We start from the raw sequence: 19,138 nt of genomic DNA, 5'->3' as shown, positions 1-19,138 counted from the left end.
TAATGCTTTGTCTTTCAACACATCATTAACATATTGTTTGCCTTTGCTCCATGACCTTTTGGTCAGCTATGTGGCCTTGTCCAATCTGCACCTTCTCCTTTGTTATCACTTGCCCCACCCCCACCTCACTTGCTTATAACCTGTGACATTTTTAATATTTGTCAGTTCCGAAGAAGGGCCGCTGACCCGAAACGTTAACTCCGCTTCTCTTTCCACAGATGCTGCCAGACCTGCTGAGTGGTTCCAGCATTTCTTGTTTTTATTTCAGATTTCCAGCATCCGCAGTATTTTAGCTTTTATGCTATAGATGGAGCTATGCGATCCCACAGCCAATGGATCAGATCAAAGCTCTGCCAGTTCTGTCACAAACAGTCGTGAATGGTTGTGGGAAATTAAACAACCAAATGGAGGAAAAGGATACAAAAACATTCCCATTCCCAATGATGGGGAGCCCAGAATGTGAGTGCAAAAGAAAAGGCTGAAGCATTTGCAACCATCTTCATCCAGAAGTGCCGAGTGGATGATCCATCATAGATGCCTGTGTTCAGACAATTCGATTCACTCCACATATTATCAAAAAATGGCTGAAGGCACTGGATACAGCAAAGGGTATAGACCCTGACAATATCTTGACTGTAGTATTGAAGGCTAGTGCTCCACAACTAGCCACACCCTTAGCCAAGCTGTCCAGTACAGCTTGGACACTGGCATCCATGTGGAAAGTTGCCTAGAAATATCCTGTCCACAAAAAGCAGGACAAATCCAATCCAGCCAATTACCACCCCATCAATCTACTTTGAATCATCAGCAAAACGATGGAAGGTGTCATTGACAGTGCTATCAAGTGGCATTATCTCAGCAACGACCTGCTCACTGATGCTCAGTTTGGGTTCTGCTAGGGCCACTCAGCTCATTTACAGCCTGGGTCCAAATGTGCACAAAAGAGCTGAATTCCAGATGTGAGGTAAGAATGATTGCCCTTGACATCAAGGAAGCATTTCACCAAATGTGGCATTACAAAGCCCTGGAAAAATTGAAGTCAATGAGAATCAGGGGGAAAACTCTCCATGGGTTGGAGTCATACCGAGCACAAGTAATAAAAGCTAAAATACTGCGGATGCTGGAAATCTGAAATAAAAACAAGAAATGCTGGAAATACTCAGCAGGTCTGGCAGCATCTGTGGAAAGAGAAGCAGAGTTAACGTTTCGGGTCAGTGACCCTTCTTTGGAACTGGCAAATATTAAAAATGTCAAAGGTTATAAGCAAGTGAGGCGGGGGTGGGGCAAGAGATAACAAAGGAGAAGGTGTAGATTGGACAAGGTCACATAGCTGACCAAAAGGTCATGGAGCAAAGGCAAACAATATGTTAATGGTGTGTTGAAAGACAAAGCATTAGTACAGATAGGGTGTTAACGGACTGAAGATTGAACAGCAGCAAGTACAAACATGAAAAAAAACAGTGGGTAAGCAAACTGAACAAACGAAGATGAAATGAAATAAACATTTAAAAAAAATTGTAAAAAAAGTAAAAAAGAAAAGAAAAAATAACTAAAAATAAAAGTAAAATTGGGGGCCCATCATGCTCTGAAATTATTGAACTCAATGTTCAGTCCGGCAGGCTGTTAGTGTGCCTAATCGGTAAATGATATGCTGTTCCTCGAGCTTGCGTTGATGTTCACTGGAACACTGCAGCAAGCCCAGGATAGAGATGTGAGCATGAGAGCAGGGGGGAGTGTTGAAATGGCAAGCAACCGGAAGCTCAGGGTCCTGCTTGCGGACTGAGCGGAGGTGTTCCGCAAAGTGGTCACCCAGTCTGCGTTTGGTCTCCCCAATGTAGAGGAGACCACATTGTGAGCAGCGAATACAGTATACTTCATTGAAAGAAGTACAAGTAAATCGCTGCTTCACCTGAAACGAGCGTAAGTAAGATGGTTGTGGTTGTTGAACAATCATTTCAGCCCCAAATATTACTGCAGGGGTTCCTCAGGATAGTGTTCTAGGCCCAATCATCTTCAGCTGCTTCATCAATTGCCTTCCCTCCAACATCAGTCAGAAGTGGGGATATTCTCTGATGATAGCACAGTGTGCAGAACTATTCATAACTCCTCAGACACTGAAGCAGTCGCTGCCCGCATGCAGCAAAATCTGGACAGCAATCAGGCTTGGGCTGATGGGTGGCAAGTGACATTCGGACTATACAAGTACCAGGCAATAGCCATCTCCAACAAGAGAGAATCTAACCATCTCTCCTTGAGATTCAACAGCATTACAATTGCTGAAACCTCACCATCACCATCCTGGGGGTTACTATTGACCAGAAACTTAACTGGACCAGCTACATAAAAACTATGGCTATAAGAGAAGGTCAGATGCTGGGAATGGGCGGCACAGTGGCGCAGTGGTTAGCACTGCAGCCTCACAGCTCCAGCGACCCGGGTTCAATTCTGGGTACTGCCTGTGTGGAGTTTGCAAGTTCTCCCTGTGTCTGCGTGGGTTTCCTCCGGGTGCTCCGGTTTCCTCCCACAGCCAAAAGACTTGTAGGTTGATAGGTAAATTGGCCATTAGCAATTGCCCCTAGTATAGGTAGGTGGTAGGAAAATATAGGGACAGGTAGGGATGTGGTAGGAATATGGAATTAGTGTAGGATTAGTATAAATGGGTGGTTGATGGTTGGCACAGACTCGGTGGGCTGTAGGGCCTGTTTCAGTGCTGTATCTCTAAAAAAAAAAATAAATAAAATAACTCACCTCCCAACTCCCCAAAGCCTATCCACCATCTACAACGAAAAAGTCAGCAGTGCGATGGAATACTTTCCACTTGCCTGGATGGGTGCAGCTCCAATAACATTCGAGAAGCTCGACACCATCCAGGACAAAACAGCCCACTTGATTGGCACCCTATCCACCACATTAAATATTCACTCCCTCCACTACCGGTGTACAGTGGCAGCAATGTGTACCATCTGCAAGATGCACTGCAGTAACTCACCACGTCTTCAACAGCACCTTCCAAACCCACGACCTCTACTACCTAGAAGGACAAGGGCAGCAGATGCATGGGAACACCACCAACTGCAAGTTCCCCTCCAAGCCACACATCATCGCGACTTGGAAGTATATTGCTGTTCCTTCACTGTCGCTGGGTCAAAATCCTCAAACTCCTTCCTTAACAGCACTGTGCGTGTACCTACCCCAAATGGACTGCAGCGGTTCAAGAAGGCAGCTCACCACCACCTTCTCAAGGGCAATTAGGGATGGGCAATAAATGCTGGCCTAGCCAGTGACACTCACAACGAACGAATAACAAAAAACATCGCAGCTTAATGGAAAACTGTGTGGTGATCTTTTTGTTTTATAAAGGGAAGGACAGGTTAGGAGTCAGCCTGGTTCATTTCATTACACTGTTGCCTCTGAGTGAGAAGGATGTGAATGCACGCCGGTTTACATAGAATTGTATAGAAGCTACGGCTTACAATCAGGCCATTTGGCCCACAGGTTCATGCCAGTGTTTATGCTAACCACACTAGCCTCCTCCCCTCTTCACTCATCTCACCTTTTAGTGTAGCCTTCTATTCCTTTCTCCCTCATGTTTATCTAACTCCCCCTTAAAGACATCTTTGCTATTCACCTCAATTACTCCACGTGATAGCAAGTTCTACATTCTAGTCACTCTCTGGGTAAAGAAGTTTTTTCTGAATTCCTGATGACTATCATATATTTATGAGCCCTAGTTTTGGATTCCCCATTGTTACAAGTGCTTCTATATTTTATAGTTTTTTTTGAGGACTCGTATATTTTAGAGCTGGACATTGATTTATTTTGGAAAAACTGAAAAGACTGCATGGATGGGTTTTTACTCGGGTCACTGAGAGGCCTGGCTTTGAAAGCAAACAATTACTGGAAGGTACCTGTTTTCAAATAATTACCCAGCAGGGGTTGTTTTTGACTGGGGAAGATGTTTACAGAGAAGTGACAGGTCAAGATTTATAGAGGTCAGGAGACTTGTCTCTTGTGACATTGTTTATGGTTGGCTTTGGACAGTGAGTTGGGATATGGACAATGGTTTGAAAAGACAGGTGGAGAAAGTGTGCCAAGAAGAACAAACCACCCCAACTCAGTCTATTCCAACAGTTTTGAAAAAGCCTGCCAGTTTTCCATCTCTCGAGGAGCTGTAAAGCAAGTGCAAGAAGCAGTCTGAACTTGTGGCTGCATTCCTCCTGTAAGGCCTATGTCTGAAACCTCTGTTGCTGCATTTCCTGGAAGCCTACCCAAACTGATCTTCAACATCACCTGAACAGAACTGTTCTAGGAAGATCCCAGTGACAGCCATCTATATGCATTTGGATGCCAAACCAAAACAAAGGACATCCTTCCATATCTTCTCTTTCTTCCTCAAGAAGTAGCAAGTATTTAACCCAAGTGATTTTTTTGGGTCTTTTTTTTGTAATAGAGCTCTAAAACGCAAATCCCTTTATTTTTCTGGTTAACTGGTATATGTATGTGTGTGACTGTGAGGAGCTAAGGTAAAAAGGGAACTTTTTAATATTTCAACCGGTGTATTTATGCTTTACTTCGTTACTGTTTAAGACTTGTTTTATAAGAAACTGATAATTTGATTGTTTATTAAAGAAACCTGGCTGGTGTTTTTTATTCTGGGCTAAAAATAGAGTCTATGATTGACTGTATCGGTAAGTGGGAAAAAATTTAAATATATGTTGTGACCCGTGGAGAAATGGAACTAGAATAAACAGTGCACTCCTCCTGCCTCGGTTGTAACATCCCACATGAAAGCAGCTTCTCTACATCTTCCCTATCAAACCACTTCATAATTTTAGAAACCTCTATGAGGTCACTCCTCAGCTTTCTCTTTTCTAGAGAAAAGAGCTCCAGCCTATTCATTCCTTCCAGATAGGTATAACCTCTCAGTTTTCCAGGATTTGAGCACATAATTCAGGCAGACACCCAAGTGCTGCACTGTTGGAGCTGCCATCTTACAGATGATAAATTAAGCCGAGAACACTTTTGCCGATTTATTATTACTTGGTTAGAATCCTAGAATTTTCCCTGTCATGTGGAAATACCATCAACGCAAGGACTGCAGCAGTACAAGAAGTTCCCCCAACACAGTCTCAGGGCTGCTGGGGATGAAACTTTCCCAAAGTTTTCCCTTCTCTAACTGAAAGGATGCAGAGGTTCCAATTGTAACCCCCTTACAATTTCAGTGTCTGTACCAATGCCCCAGACTGTGATCAGTTAAAGCAGCAGAGACTGGAGATCATACCTTGAGCTTCTCTGGTCTGTATAGCTCAGTTGCTCATTTAATAAACTCTCTGGACCTATTTTTTTTTTCCTGCATGGTTACAAAACATTTATCTTCCATCATTAACCTCTGGGGAGATGTCGGCACTTGATGTCTCAGCTTTCAAACGTAAGCTAATGTCCACAGTGCACGCTTATAATTAACAATTAGAAGCTGCCAAGTGTGCATACTGTCTTGGCAATTTAGCTTGGATGAGAAAAGTGGGCTCATCAAACTAGCTGTCAGGAGATGTCAATCTTCCATGTACCATGCCAGCTACCTTATCCATCCGTGAATTAAAACATTAGACCATCTAATATCACACAGATCAATGTAAAAGTCAAAGGTTTCTCTCTTCTATCTTTTATGTTTTATGCAATGGGTGTTTCATTGGAACGTAGGAACAGGAGGGCTGCATTCAGCCCCTCGAGCCTGATCCACCCTCCATTCTTAGAATTACAGAGTCATATACGGCCCATCGAGTCTAGGCCAGCTCTCCATGGAGCTATTCAGTCAGTCCCGCTCCCCCGCTCGATCCCCGTAGCCCTGCAAGTCTATTTCCTTTAAGTGGCCATCCAATTTCCTTTTGAAGTCATTGATTGTCTCTGCTTCCACCACCCTTTGCGCAGTAAGTTCCAGGTCATTACCACCAGCTGCATAGAAAAGTGCTTCCTCATATTCCCCCTGCATCTCAAAACGTTGAATCTGTGTCCCCTAGTCCTTGTAAATTTATTAATGGTATAATGGCTGAGGCAGGAGGAGTTCACTGTCTTTTCTAGTTCTCCACAGCTCACAACATAAATTTAAATGTTTACCCAGTTATTGATACAATCATAGACTCTACTCTTTATCCCAGAATAAAATACACCAACCAGGTTTATTTAATAAACAACAAAATTATCAGTTTATTATAAAACCAGGCGTAACCAGTAAGAACATAAGGACATAAGAACTAGGAGCAGGAGTAGGCAATTCAGCCCCTCGAGCCTGCTCCGCCATTCAATACGATCATGGCTGATCTCATCTCGGCCTCAACTCCACTTTCCTGCCCGTTCTCCATAACCCTTCAACCCATTACTAATTAAAAATCTGTCCATCTCCTCCTTAAATTTGCCCAATGTCCCAGAATCCACTGCACTCTGGGGTAGTGAATTCCACAGATTCATGACCCTTTGAGAGAAGTAATTTCTCCTCATCTCTGTTTTAAATCTGCTGCCCCTTATCCTAAAACTATGACCTCTCGTTCTAGATTGCCCCACAAGAGGAAACATCCTCTCTACGTCTACTTTGTCAATCCCCTTAATCATCTTATATACCTCAAATAGATCTCCTTTCATTCTCCTAAACTCCAGAGAGTAAAGGCCTAAACTGCTCAATCTTTCTTCATAAGACAAACCCCCCATCCCTGGAATCAATCTAGTGAACCTCCTCTGAACTGCCTCCAATGCAACTACATCCTTTCTCAAGTAAGGGGACCAAAACTGTACGCAATACTCCAGGTGCGGTCTCACTAATTAGCCATAGCGACAGTATCCCTGCATATATATTTACAATATATATTGTAAATAGTTGGGGCCCAAGGACTGAACCCTGTGGCACCCCACTAGTTACATCTTGCCAACCAGAAAAAGACCCATTTATCCCAACTCTCTGTTTTCTGTTGGCTAGTCAATTCTCCATCCAAGTTAATAAATTGCCCCTAACCCCATGTGAATTTACATTGCGTATTAACCTTTTGTGCGGCACCTTATCAAATGCCTTCTGGAAGTCCAGATATACTACATCTACAGGATCCCCATTATCCACTTTGCTTGTTCCAGCTTCGAAGAACTCTAGCAAATTACTCAAACACGATTTATCCTTCATAAAACCATGCTGACTCTGATGGATTGCGTTTTGACTTTCTAAATGTCCTGTTATTACTTCCTTAATAATGGATTCTAACAATTTCCCAACGACAGATCTTAAACTAACTGGTATATAGTTTCCTACTTTCTGCCTCCCTCCCTTTTTGAATAAGGGCGTTACATTAGCTTTTTTTCCAACCCACTGGAACCTTTCCCATATCCGGAGAATTTTGGAATATTATAACCAATGGATCCACTATCTCCACTGCCACTTCCTTTAAGACCCTAGGATGTAGGCCATCAGGCCCTGGGGACTTGTCTGCCTTCAACCCCAATAGTTTACTCAGTACTTTTTTCCTAGTGATGATGATTTTTCTAAGTTCCTCCCTTTCTATAATCTCTGCATTACCTGTTACTATTGGGATGGTACTAGTGTCCTCCACTGTGAAAACTGAAGCAAAATACTGATCTGGTGTCTCTGCCATTTCTGTGTTCCCTTCTATTAACTCCCCAGTCTCATCCTCCAATGGACCAACATTCACGTTAGCTACTCTCTTCCCTTTTATATACTTAGAGAAGCTTTTGCTATCCGTTTTTATATTTTGCGCTAGTTTTCTTTCATAATTTATCTTTGCTCTTTTTATTACTTTTTTAGTAACCCTTTGTTGATCTTTAAAAGTTTCCCAATCTTCCAGCCTGCCACTGGCTTGTGCAATATGGTATGCCTTAGTTTTTGTCTTTATGTTATCCTCAACTTCCTTGCTTAGCCATGGATGTTTTTTCCCCCTCCTAGAATCTTTCTTCCTCTCTGGAATATACTTTAGTTGGGGATAAATTGAATATCTCCTTAAACATCTGCCACTGCTCATCAACTGTCCTAGCTTGTAGTCTTCCTGCCCAGTCCACTAGGGCCAAACCTGTCCTCATGCCTATATAATTACCTTTGCTTAACTCCAGAATGCTCCTGTGGGACTCCAGCTTCTCGCCCTCAAACTGAATTTAAAATTTATTTTATTTTTTATTTATTTAGAGATACAGCACTGAAACAGGCCCTTCGGCCCACCGAGTCTGTGCTGACCAACAACCACCCATTTATACTAACCCTACAGTAATCCCATGTTCCCTACCACCTACCTATACTAGGGGCAATTTACGATGGCCAATTTACCTATCACCTGCAAGTCTTTGGCTGTGGGAGGAAACCGGAGCACCCGGCGAAAACCCACACGGTCACAGGGAGAACTTGCAAACTCCGCACAGGCAGTACCCAGAATTGAACCCGGTCCCTGGAGCTGTGAGGCTGCGGTGCTAACCACTGCGCCACTGTGCCGCTATGATCACTTTTCCCTAGAGGATCCTTAACAATGAGATCATTTATTAATCCCACCTCATTACACAACACCAACTTTAGAATAGCCTGATCCCTGGTTGGTTCCACAACATATTGCTCCAAAAAACAATCTCTAATACATTCAATGAAATCTCCCTAGAGACTACCCTTGCCAATTTGACTAATCCAGTCTATATGCATATTAAAATCACCCATGATTATTGCCATACCTTTCTTACAAGCCCCCAGTATTTCCTGGTTTATACTGTGCCCCACTGCTGTTTGGGGACTTATAGATTATTCCCACCAGTGACTTCTTTCCCTTGCTATTTCTTATTTCTACCCAGACTGATTCTACACCCTGATCTCTAGTGCCTATATCGTTTCTCACTACAGCACTGATCTCTTCCTTCACTAACAAATCTACACCACCTCCTTTTCCTTCCTGCCAATCCTTCCGAAATACTGAGTACCCTTGGATATTCAATTCCCAAACCTGGTTTCCCTGCAACTACGTCTCAGTAATCGCCACTAAATCATACCCATTCATCTCTATCTGCACTGTTAACTCATTTATTTTATTCTGAATGCTTCTTGCATTCAGCCTTTAAGTTTGTTCTATTTCCCAACTCTTGCACGATTCCTTGGTGCAATATGACATTCACACGTTCTGTCCCTTCCTTTTATTTTCTGGTAACAATCAGCCTTACCACTAACCTGCACTCCTATCTTCTCCTTTAACTTCCTATTTTTCCATGCAACTGAACCCTCCCCCCCACTCTTTAGTTTAAAGTCCTATCTACAGCCCTAGTTATGCGATTTGCTAGGACTCTGGTCCCAGCGAGATTCAGGTGGAGCCTGTCCCATCGGAACAGCTCCCTCCTCCCCAGTAATAGTGCCAATGTCCAACGAATTTGAACCCATTTCTCCCACACCAATCTTTGAGCCACACATTTACCTTTTTAATATTATTGACCCTTTGCCAGTTTGCTCGTGGCTCAGGTAGTAATCCAGAGATTATTACTTTTTTGTTTCTGCTTTTTAATTTAGCCCCTAGCTGCTCATATTCCCTCAGCAAAACCTCTATCCTCATTCTACCCATATCATTGGTACCTACATGGACCACGACAACTGGATCTTTCCCCTCCCACTCCAAGTTCCTCTGCAGCCCAGATGAGATATCCTGAACCCTGGCACCAGGTAGGCAACAGAGCCTTCGGGACTCTCGATCCTGGCCACAGAGAACAGTGTCTATGCCCCTAACTATACTATCCCTGATTACGATAACATTTCTCTTTTCTCCCCCCACTTGAATGGCGACTATACCACGGTGCTGTGGTCAGTTTGCTCATCCTCCCTACAGTCCCTGCTCTAGTCCACACAGGGAGCAAGAATCTCAAACCTGTCGGACAAGGACAATGGCTGAGGCTCTTGCAGTACTACCTCCTGGATCCCTCTACCTCTCATTCATAGTCACATCCTCCTGTCCTGTAACGAAACAAAGCTTTAACAGATTGAGATATGGAAGTTCCCTTTTACCTTAGTCACACACACGTGCACATACACACACACACACACACACACACACACACACTCACACACGCACACACACACACACACACACACACAGGTTAACCAGGAAAAAATGGAGATTTTCTTTTTAGAGCTCTATTACAAAAAAAAAGACAAAAAAAACTTTGGCCAAATGCTTGCTAATTCTTGAAGAAAACAGAGAAGATATGGAAAGATGTTAGTTATCCTTTTTTTGGTTTGCCATCCCAAATACGTGTAGACAGCTGTCACTGGGATTTTTCTCTGGAGCAATTCTTTCGGCGACATTGAGGATTTATTCGGCAGCTTTTTCCAGAGTCTCAGGAGAAATGCAGCAACAGGACTTTTCAAAGAGATGCAACAGGCTGAACTGGGGTTTTGTCCTTCAGGCTGATTTTTAAAAGTCCAACTGACCGTCCAAAGTGAAACCAAAAACAATCTCAAGAGTCAAGCCTCCTGACCCCTATAAATTTTGACCTGTCACTTCACTGGAAACATCTCCCCCAAGTAAAAAAAAACGCTGCTGGGTAATTATCTGAAGACAGGTGACTTCCTGTACTTGTTGTTTGCAAACAAGACCTCTCAGTCCTTTCAATGACATCAGTGAAAAAAAATCCATGGAATCCTTTCCAGTTTTCCCAAATAAACCAGAAGTCCTCAAAATTTAACAAGTAATGGAAGTTCTTTTATAACAACAGAAACAGCTTTTCTTTGTTTAACATAGCTAAGCCTTCCATAATCTTGTACACTATGATTAAATCTCCCCTCAATCTCCTTTGTTCTAAGGAGAATGACCCCAGTTTTTTTAAGCTAACCTTGTAACTAAAATCCCCCTTCCTAAAGAGTGGTGAGCAGAATTAGATGCAATCCTCTAGTTAGGGCTTAACCAGAGCTTTATAAAGGTTCAGCATAACTTCCCTACTTTTCAATGGCTGTTTGGTATTCTAAATCCATCCACCTGCCTTGGCTCCATATCCCTCAATATGCTTGGCTAGCAACAATCTATCAATCTCAGATTTACAATGGTTAATTCAAGTAACATCTACTGCTTTCTGTGGGAGAGAATTCCACACTTCTGTACCCTTTGCATGAAGTGTTTCCTAACTCTCTCCTTTCTATCTATTCTATTCCATTAAAATTCTGAATCAAATCACCACTTAATCTTCTATATTCCAGGAAATACTAGCCTAGTTTATGTAAACTTTCCTCATAATCTAACCATTGGAGTCCTGGTAACATTCTGATGAATCTGCAATGCACTTCAAAGGCTAAGGTACCCTTCCTAAGATGCAGTGCCCAGAACTGTATACAGTACTCTAAATAGGATCCAACCAGGGCTTGGTATAGCTGTATAGCTTTATATTCTAGCCCTCCAGTTACAAAGGCTAACCTTCCATTAGTTTTTTGGATTATGTTTTGTAATTGACTGCTACATTTTAGTGGTCTGTAAACATGTCCCCTAAATCAATTTGGTCCTCCAAAGTTCCTAGATTTTGCACTTTTCAGATCTATCACATTTTGGCTCAAAATGAATGACCTCACACTTAACTCCGTCGCAATCCATCTGCCACAATTTTGCCCATTCACTTCATCTATCAATATCTCTTTGTAATTTTATGCTACAATCTACAATACTTACCTGAAGTGTATTATGCAATGGGTGGTTCACATAGAAACAGGAGTTGGCCATTCGGCCCCTAGAGCCTGTTCTGAATCTTTGGTCAATTCTGCAACATAGCTATGCATGCAGAAGTATCCCAGAATTCATTGCCATAGTGAAAGCCACCTATATTTTTAATGGAGGATTATCACAATGAGGTTGATTATGTGTGGTCTTGTGAAAATGGTACCAGGACTAAGTATATCATGTGCAAGGTATGCTGGGAAAATTTAAAGGGGGCACAATTCTTTCAGCCAGCACTGCCCACAACCCATGATGATAGGATCAAATGAGACTGGGCAAGTGGAGAGTGGGTGGAGTAGGTGTTGGATTTAATTAACAAGAACTGTTAGTTGAAATCACTCACATTAATTGTGCATGGGTAGAAATGAAAAACAGTTTGGTTCTCTCTAAGTTAAGGTTTGTATCTTGGAAACCAACATATATTATTAACAATCTCAGTTAGAGAGGGGCCTAGTTATCTTTCTCCAGTATTGTGCTGCTGAAATTGCAATAGGGACCTGCTGGGCAACCTGCAGGAGAGGATGCTGTGCCTATTGAGATTGAGCAGGTTAATATCCCCTGCATTTTATCTCCTGTTGCCACTTATACACATAATTAATTAACGCGCTTGCTCTCCGAGGACCGGTGTCACAGTGTGACTGCTGCTGTCCATGTACAGTTCATTAACTGATGTGTACACCTTGGTGTGTTTATGGTGTGTGGGTAGATTGCCAGGGCAGTCAGGAACCTGAGGTGCTTGCGATAATATTGAATTAATTGCTGCATCCTGTCGTAATGATCATCTCTTTTTAATTTCTTTCTCCCCTACTCCCCAGTCTCCTTGGAAAGGGTGCAGAAGAGATTTACATAAGAACATAAGAAACAGGAGCTGGAGTAAGTCATACAGCCCCTTGAGCCTGCTCTGGCATTCAATAAAATGCTGCCTCATCTTCGACCTCAACTCAGCTTTTCCGTTCAATCCCCTTATCCCCAAATTCCCTCAGAGTCTAAAAATCTATTGATCTCAGCCTTGAATATACTCAACAACTGAGCATCCCAAACTCTCTGGGGTTCCAAAGATTCATAACCCGCTGAGTGAATACATTTCTCTTTATCTCAGTCTTAAATGGTCAACCCTTATCCTGAGACTATGATCCCCCCTAGTTCTAGATGCTCCAGCCAAAGGAAACAGCCTGTCAGCATCTACCCTGTCAATCCCACTCAGTGTCTTATTTGTTTCAATGAGATCACCTCTCATTCTTCTAAACTCCATCTTAAACTAGAAAGGTACCAGGGATGAGGAGCTTCAGTTATGTGGAATGATTAGAAAAGCTTGGGGCTGTTCTCATTAAAGCAGAGAAAGTTAAAGGGAGATTTATTAGAGCTGTTTAAAATTCTGAAGGGTTTCAAGTAAATAAGAGGAAACAATTTCTTCTGGCAGGAGGGTCAGTAACCTGAGAATGCTGATTTAAGTACCAGAGTTGGTGATGAGGAGAATGTTCTTTTATACAATGAGTTCTTATGATCTGGAATGCCCTGTCTGAAAGGGTGAAGGAAGCAGATTCAATAGTAACTTCCCAAAGGAAATTGGATAAATACTTGAAGAGGAGAAATTTGCAGGATCATGGCGATAGAGCCATAGAGTCATACAGCACAGATACAGGCCCTTCGGCTCATCGTGTCCGTGCCGGCCATCGAGCACCTATCTATTCTAATCCCAGGGCTATGGGGAAAGAGTAGGAGAATGGAACTGATTGGATAGCTCTTACAAAGATCCAGCACAAGCACAATGGGTTGAATGGCCTCAATCTGTGTTATAACATTATATGATTCTGTCTCTTATGGTGGCCTGTCTTTCCACATATGCTGCCCACCTTTCACTGCCTTGCCGAAGTGAGGATGAACATCATGGCTTTAAAGAAGTAAAAAAGGAAATGCTTGCATTTTTATCATTGCTTTTCACAACTTCAGGACATCCTAAAGCAGTTTACAGCCAATGAAGTACTTTTGAAATATAGTCACTGCTGTAATATAGGAAATACAACAATCAATTTGCACATAGCAAGCTCCCACAACAGCAATGTGATAATGAACAGATTATCTGTCTTTTATTTGAGGGTCATAGGGTGGGGTGTGTGTGTGTATGTGTGTATGTGTGTGTGTGGTGGTGGGGGTGGGGGGTTTGCTGGGGGAGAAGCTTGTGGATTAAAAGAAAGGATTTACATTTATATAGAATCTTTTATGGCCTTGGGCAGTCCCAAAATGCTTTACAGCGTTGAAGTGTTGTAATGTGGGAAACATAAGGTAGTTGTAGGAAGAAAAATCTCACAAACATCAATGAGATAAATAAGCTGTTTTAATGATGTTGATTGAGGGATGAATGTTGAGCAGGACACTGGAGCAAACTACCCTACTCTTCTTCAAAACAGTATCATAGAATTTTTTACATCCTCCTGAAAGGGCAGACAGGGCCTCAGTTTAACATCTCATTTGAAAGATGGGACTTCCAAAAGTGCAGCAATGGAGTGTTAGCCCAGGTTATTTGCTTAAATCTGTGGAGTGGGACCTGAACCCATGACTTTCTGATTCAGTGCTACCCACTGAGCCATTGCTGACTCTTCAACTGCTCATTTATCTCATTAATATTTGTGAGACTATGCTGTAAGCAAATTGGACATCACAATTGTTGTAAAAACACCAATAACTGCACTTCAAGTGTAATTAGTTGGTTGTAAAGCATTTTTGGATAACCTGTGGTTATATAAATGCATCTTTTTGTTTGATACATTTACAATAGAACCATACAGAACTAGGCCCATTTCTCTCATATAAATGAGCCGCTTTTCTTCACTGTCTACATATTGTTCGCTGGTGACATTATCTGAAGACATGGCATTGGGTTCCACACTCAGCTCTACTTTGCTGCTATTGCTCGCTAGCTCTCCATTTCCTCTGTGCTGTCAGACTCTTTTGTTTGGCATCTAGTCCTGGATAATTGCAATTTCCTCCAGTTAAACATTTAGAAGACCAAAACTATTGTCTTTGGCCGAAGGGCCTGTTTCTGTGCTGTATAACTCTATGGCCCCCAATTGCCGCCACCTCTTGGCAACCTCTGAGTCCTATTCATATAGGAAAAAAGACTTCCATTTATACTGCACCTTTCATGACCTTAGGACGTCCCAAAGCACTTTACAGTCAATTAAGTACATTCGAAGGTAGTTACTGTTGTAATGCAGGAACCACAGCAACCAATATGCACACAGCAAGTTCCCAAAAACAGCAGTGTGATAATGACCAGATAATTTATTTTTGTGGTTGATTGATTGAGGGATATTGTCCCCCCCCCCCCCCCCCCTTAGCGGAAACTCCACGCCACGATCTTTGTAGTCACCAGACTAAAATAAACTACATTTTCTCCCAAGCGTCTCTCCATCCCTTTCTTTTCCCTTGCTCCCCTTATCCCTTCCGCCAGTTACCAACCAGTGAGTAAGCACAACCTTCTCTGCCCGAAATAACAACTGTGAGGGGCAACTTTGAGATTGACGTTAATGCACATGGCAATGAGTGTTGTTTTCTGGCCGGTGTAAGCAAACGTGGGCATTTGAAGTGGCCAGTTTCTGACTAAGTAACTAACAAGCGTTCAGGAAAAAAAAGTGCAGGTGAAACTCGTCAGTCTTTATTTCATCTGGTGGGTTGTGGAGTCACAGCCAGACTTGGACCGAAAGGATCGTGTTATCTCACTGCTGCCATTTAATTATCCATGTCTAAATCCTAATGCTATTCCACTGCTCCTGAATCATCCCTTTAAACAAAGCAGTTGTTACACTTTTGGAAGATAGCTTCTCGGAGCGTTGAGTTTAACAGAAAACGTAGGCAGAATTAACATCGTAATATTTTTTTTAAAACCTGCAGGATGCAGTCAGAAACTTCCTTCAGTACAGATCTTTGGCTATTACGATCTGAATCCCACGTGGAAAGTGGAAGTAAGAACTATTATTTCAGAAACAGATTTGGGACAAACAACAGCATTGACTACAAAGAAAATGGCAAGTTTGTTTCCGATTCCAGCCTTCAAAGTAGAGCTCCCCCCTCCGCCCCCCCCCCCCCCCCCCACCACACACCACACCACACTCACGCAGCTCACTATCACTGGCAACGTCTCCAGTTCCTAACCAGCCCCGCCTCTCTCTCCAAATCGACAGCGCAATCGGATTAATAATCATTAGAAACAAATCAAGTATCCCTACAGCGGTGGAGATTGCATCCCTCACAGAATTCGCAGTGGGAATTGCAGGTTATCGGTGGAAGATTATACAAATATCAGAGAGAGAGAGAGAGAACGACAGGATTGAAATGTTATCCAGAACTTTAAACAAGTGACGAACCGGGGAACGATCCCTGAAGCTTGCTGTGTATTTCTGCAAGTGACAAGGGGCTAATATCGACCAGAACGGCCATGGTAGGTCTTGTCCATGGTGCTGAAATTCAGGCGCCGCTGTCCGTGGTCCTGAAATCAGAGGTGCCAACAGACAGTCCCGTTGGGAATGCACGTTTTACCTCAACAGCTCATGAGAAATAGTCTCCCCGAATAAGTAAAGCAGCTTTGAAGATGATGGATTGACCTTGGAGACAATATATATATATATTTCGTTTTAGTGGAGGAACGTAATCGAATAAAGAGCTACCTGTTGCAAAAACAGGAGCAAACAAAAATTCATTTTGACCATTGAGATGAAGTTTATTGGACTTCTTGAATTAACAGTCGTTAGGAAAAAAGTGAAAAGGATTAATGAGGGTGAGGAGATTATTATTATATCGTTCATTTAATGGTGAATTTTGTAACCACGGTTAAAACCGTTCAAGTTCCGCCTTGCTCCAACAAAAGTGCAAGTCCAACAAACTGGACACTGAGCATCAATCCATCTCTTTGCTATAATAAAAACAAGAAATGCTGGAAATACTCAGCAGGTCTGGCAGCATCTGTGGAGAGAGAAGCAGAGTTAACGTTTCAGGTCAGTGACCCTTCTTCAGAACTAGCAAATATTAGAAATGTAAAAGGTTATAAGCAAGTAAAGCGGGGGTGGGGCAAGAGATAACAAAGGAGAAGGTGTAAATAGGACAAGGTCACAGAATAACTGACCAGAAGGTCATGGAGCAAAGGCAAACAATATGTTAATGGTGTGTTGAAAGACAAAGCATTAGTACAGATAGGGTGTTAATGGACTGAAAATTGAACAGCCGCAAGTACAAACATGAAAAAAAACAGTGGGTAAGAAAACTGAACAAACTAAGATGAAGTATAATAAAAAAAAAACACAGAAAAAAATATTTAAAAAAGGAAAAAGAAAAAATAACTAAAAGTAAAATGGGGGGCCCGTCATGCTCTGAAATTATTGAACTCTATGTTCAGTCCAGCAGGCTGTAGTGTGCCTAATCGGTAAATGAGATGCTGTTCCTTGAGCTTGCGTTGATGTTTACTGGAATACTGCAGCAATCCCAGGACATAGATGCGAGCATGAGAGCAGGGGGGAAGTGTTGAAATGGCGAGCAACCGGAAGCTTGGGGTCCTGCTTGCGGACTGAGCGGAGGTGTTCCGCAAAGTGGTCACCCAGTCTGCATTTGGTCTACCCAATGTAGAGGAGACCACATTGTGAGCAGTGAATACAGTATACTTCATTGAAAGAAGTACAAGTAAATCGCTGCCTCACCTGGGCCTGGGATAGTGAGTAGAGAGGACGTAAATGGACAGGTATTACACCTCCTGTGATTGCAGGGGAAGGTGTCATGGGAAGGGGACGAGGTGGTGGGGGTAATGGAGGAGTGGACCAGGGTGTCACAGAGGGAATGATCCCTTTGGAATGCTGACAGGGGAAGGGAAGGGAAGATGCATTTGGTAGTGGCATTACGCTGGCATCTCTTTGCTATCTTGGTAAGTGCGAACCGGAGGAGGTTTTTCCAGTCTTTGTAACGCAACAGTTGGACTGTTCAGGTAAAGATCCCATCAATCTTTCCTAGTCATATTTATTGTCAATTAGTTTAAAAAATGCTGAATGCCTGAATCGAACTGAGCTGACAGATATTTACTTACAATTAGATTTCACCAATACTTATAATTCCCGTGATTTATGAATTTGATCACATTTGTTTTATTTTCCCATCGACCAATAATAGAGTCATAGAGAGATACAGCACTGAAACAGGCCCTTCAGCCCACCAAGTCTGTGCTGACCATCAACCACCCATTTATACTAATTCTACATTAATCCCATATTCCCTACCACCTACCTACACTAGGGGCAATTTACAATGGCCAATTTACCTATCAATCTGCAAGTCTTTGGCAGTGGGAGGAAACTGAGTACCTAGTGGAAACCCACACAGTCACAGAGAACTTGCAAACTCCACACAGGCAGTACCCAGAACTGAACCTGGGTCACTGGAGCTGTGAGGCTGCAGTGCTAACCACTGTGCCACTGCCTGGGCAATAGCTACAGCCCAGATTAGTGCAAAATATGACTTTACTTAAAATGTCTAAATATAGCGTGCCAGTTTTATTACAAAAATTGTGGAAGATTATAACAGAAACACCAAAGGTCCTGTGTAAGATTTAAATGCAAGCTTTCAAATATTCTTTTATAGAATGAAATGCCCATATTTAATAGATTCTGATCACGTGGGGTAAGATATTACTAACTGGTTTAGGATGAGCTGAGCTTATAGATTTGACCTAGGTTAGAAACTGTTAATCTGTAATGGAATTGAGTGCCCCTGTCCCAGAATACAACTTTCCCTTCACATTTTTGATCACCAGTGTAATTTCAAATTCTATTTACTCTTTTGCTTTTTACGGTGTGTATTCTTTTTATTAAAAAAGCATAAAAACAATTTTGGGGTGTGTACACACAAACACATCTAATTACCAGCTGACTGTAATGTCTTCGTGACTGTAATGTCTTCAAGGTCATTTAACGTCCATGCATACATATATCTAAAATCCAACTTTTATTATCCAGATCAATGTGTTTCATCTCTTTGCTTCTATTGTCCTGAACTGGTTTGCATTGGACATAGTTATTTTAGTTAATTTTGTCTGTCCTCTTTTGGTTTGGCTGTTGTTTCCTCCATCCATTCATTAACTGTTTGGCCAAAAGTCGAAATTTGGAGGGATTAAATATAACTTGGATTGCTTAACATTATTTTGATGGCTTAAAATTGATAAGAGTTGCAAAAGTCCTCCAGTTATCATGGCAGTTGATAATTTGGAAATTGAATGCTCTTTTCCATTTGCTCATTATTCATCAAGCAGTGTATTGTATCATCATCAATCATCATTTCAGACAATGTTTGAAAAGGAGTCACTCTTTATATAAAAAAGCCTGATATAAATCCAAGGTTGAATTTCAAAATTATTAATTTTTTTGTACTATAAATCTGGAACTCTCTCCCAC

This window comes from Heterodontus francisci, chromosome 6 (assembly GCF_036365525.1).
Source record: "Heterodontus francisci isolate sHetFra1 chromosome 6, sHetFra1.hap1, whole genome shotgun sequence".
NCBI lineage: Eukaryota > Metazoa > Chordata > Chondrichthyes > Heterodontiformes > Heterodontidae > Heterodontus > Heterodontus francisci.
Note: the sequence above shows the minus strand (reverse complement) of the source record.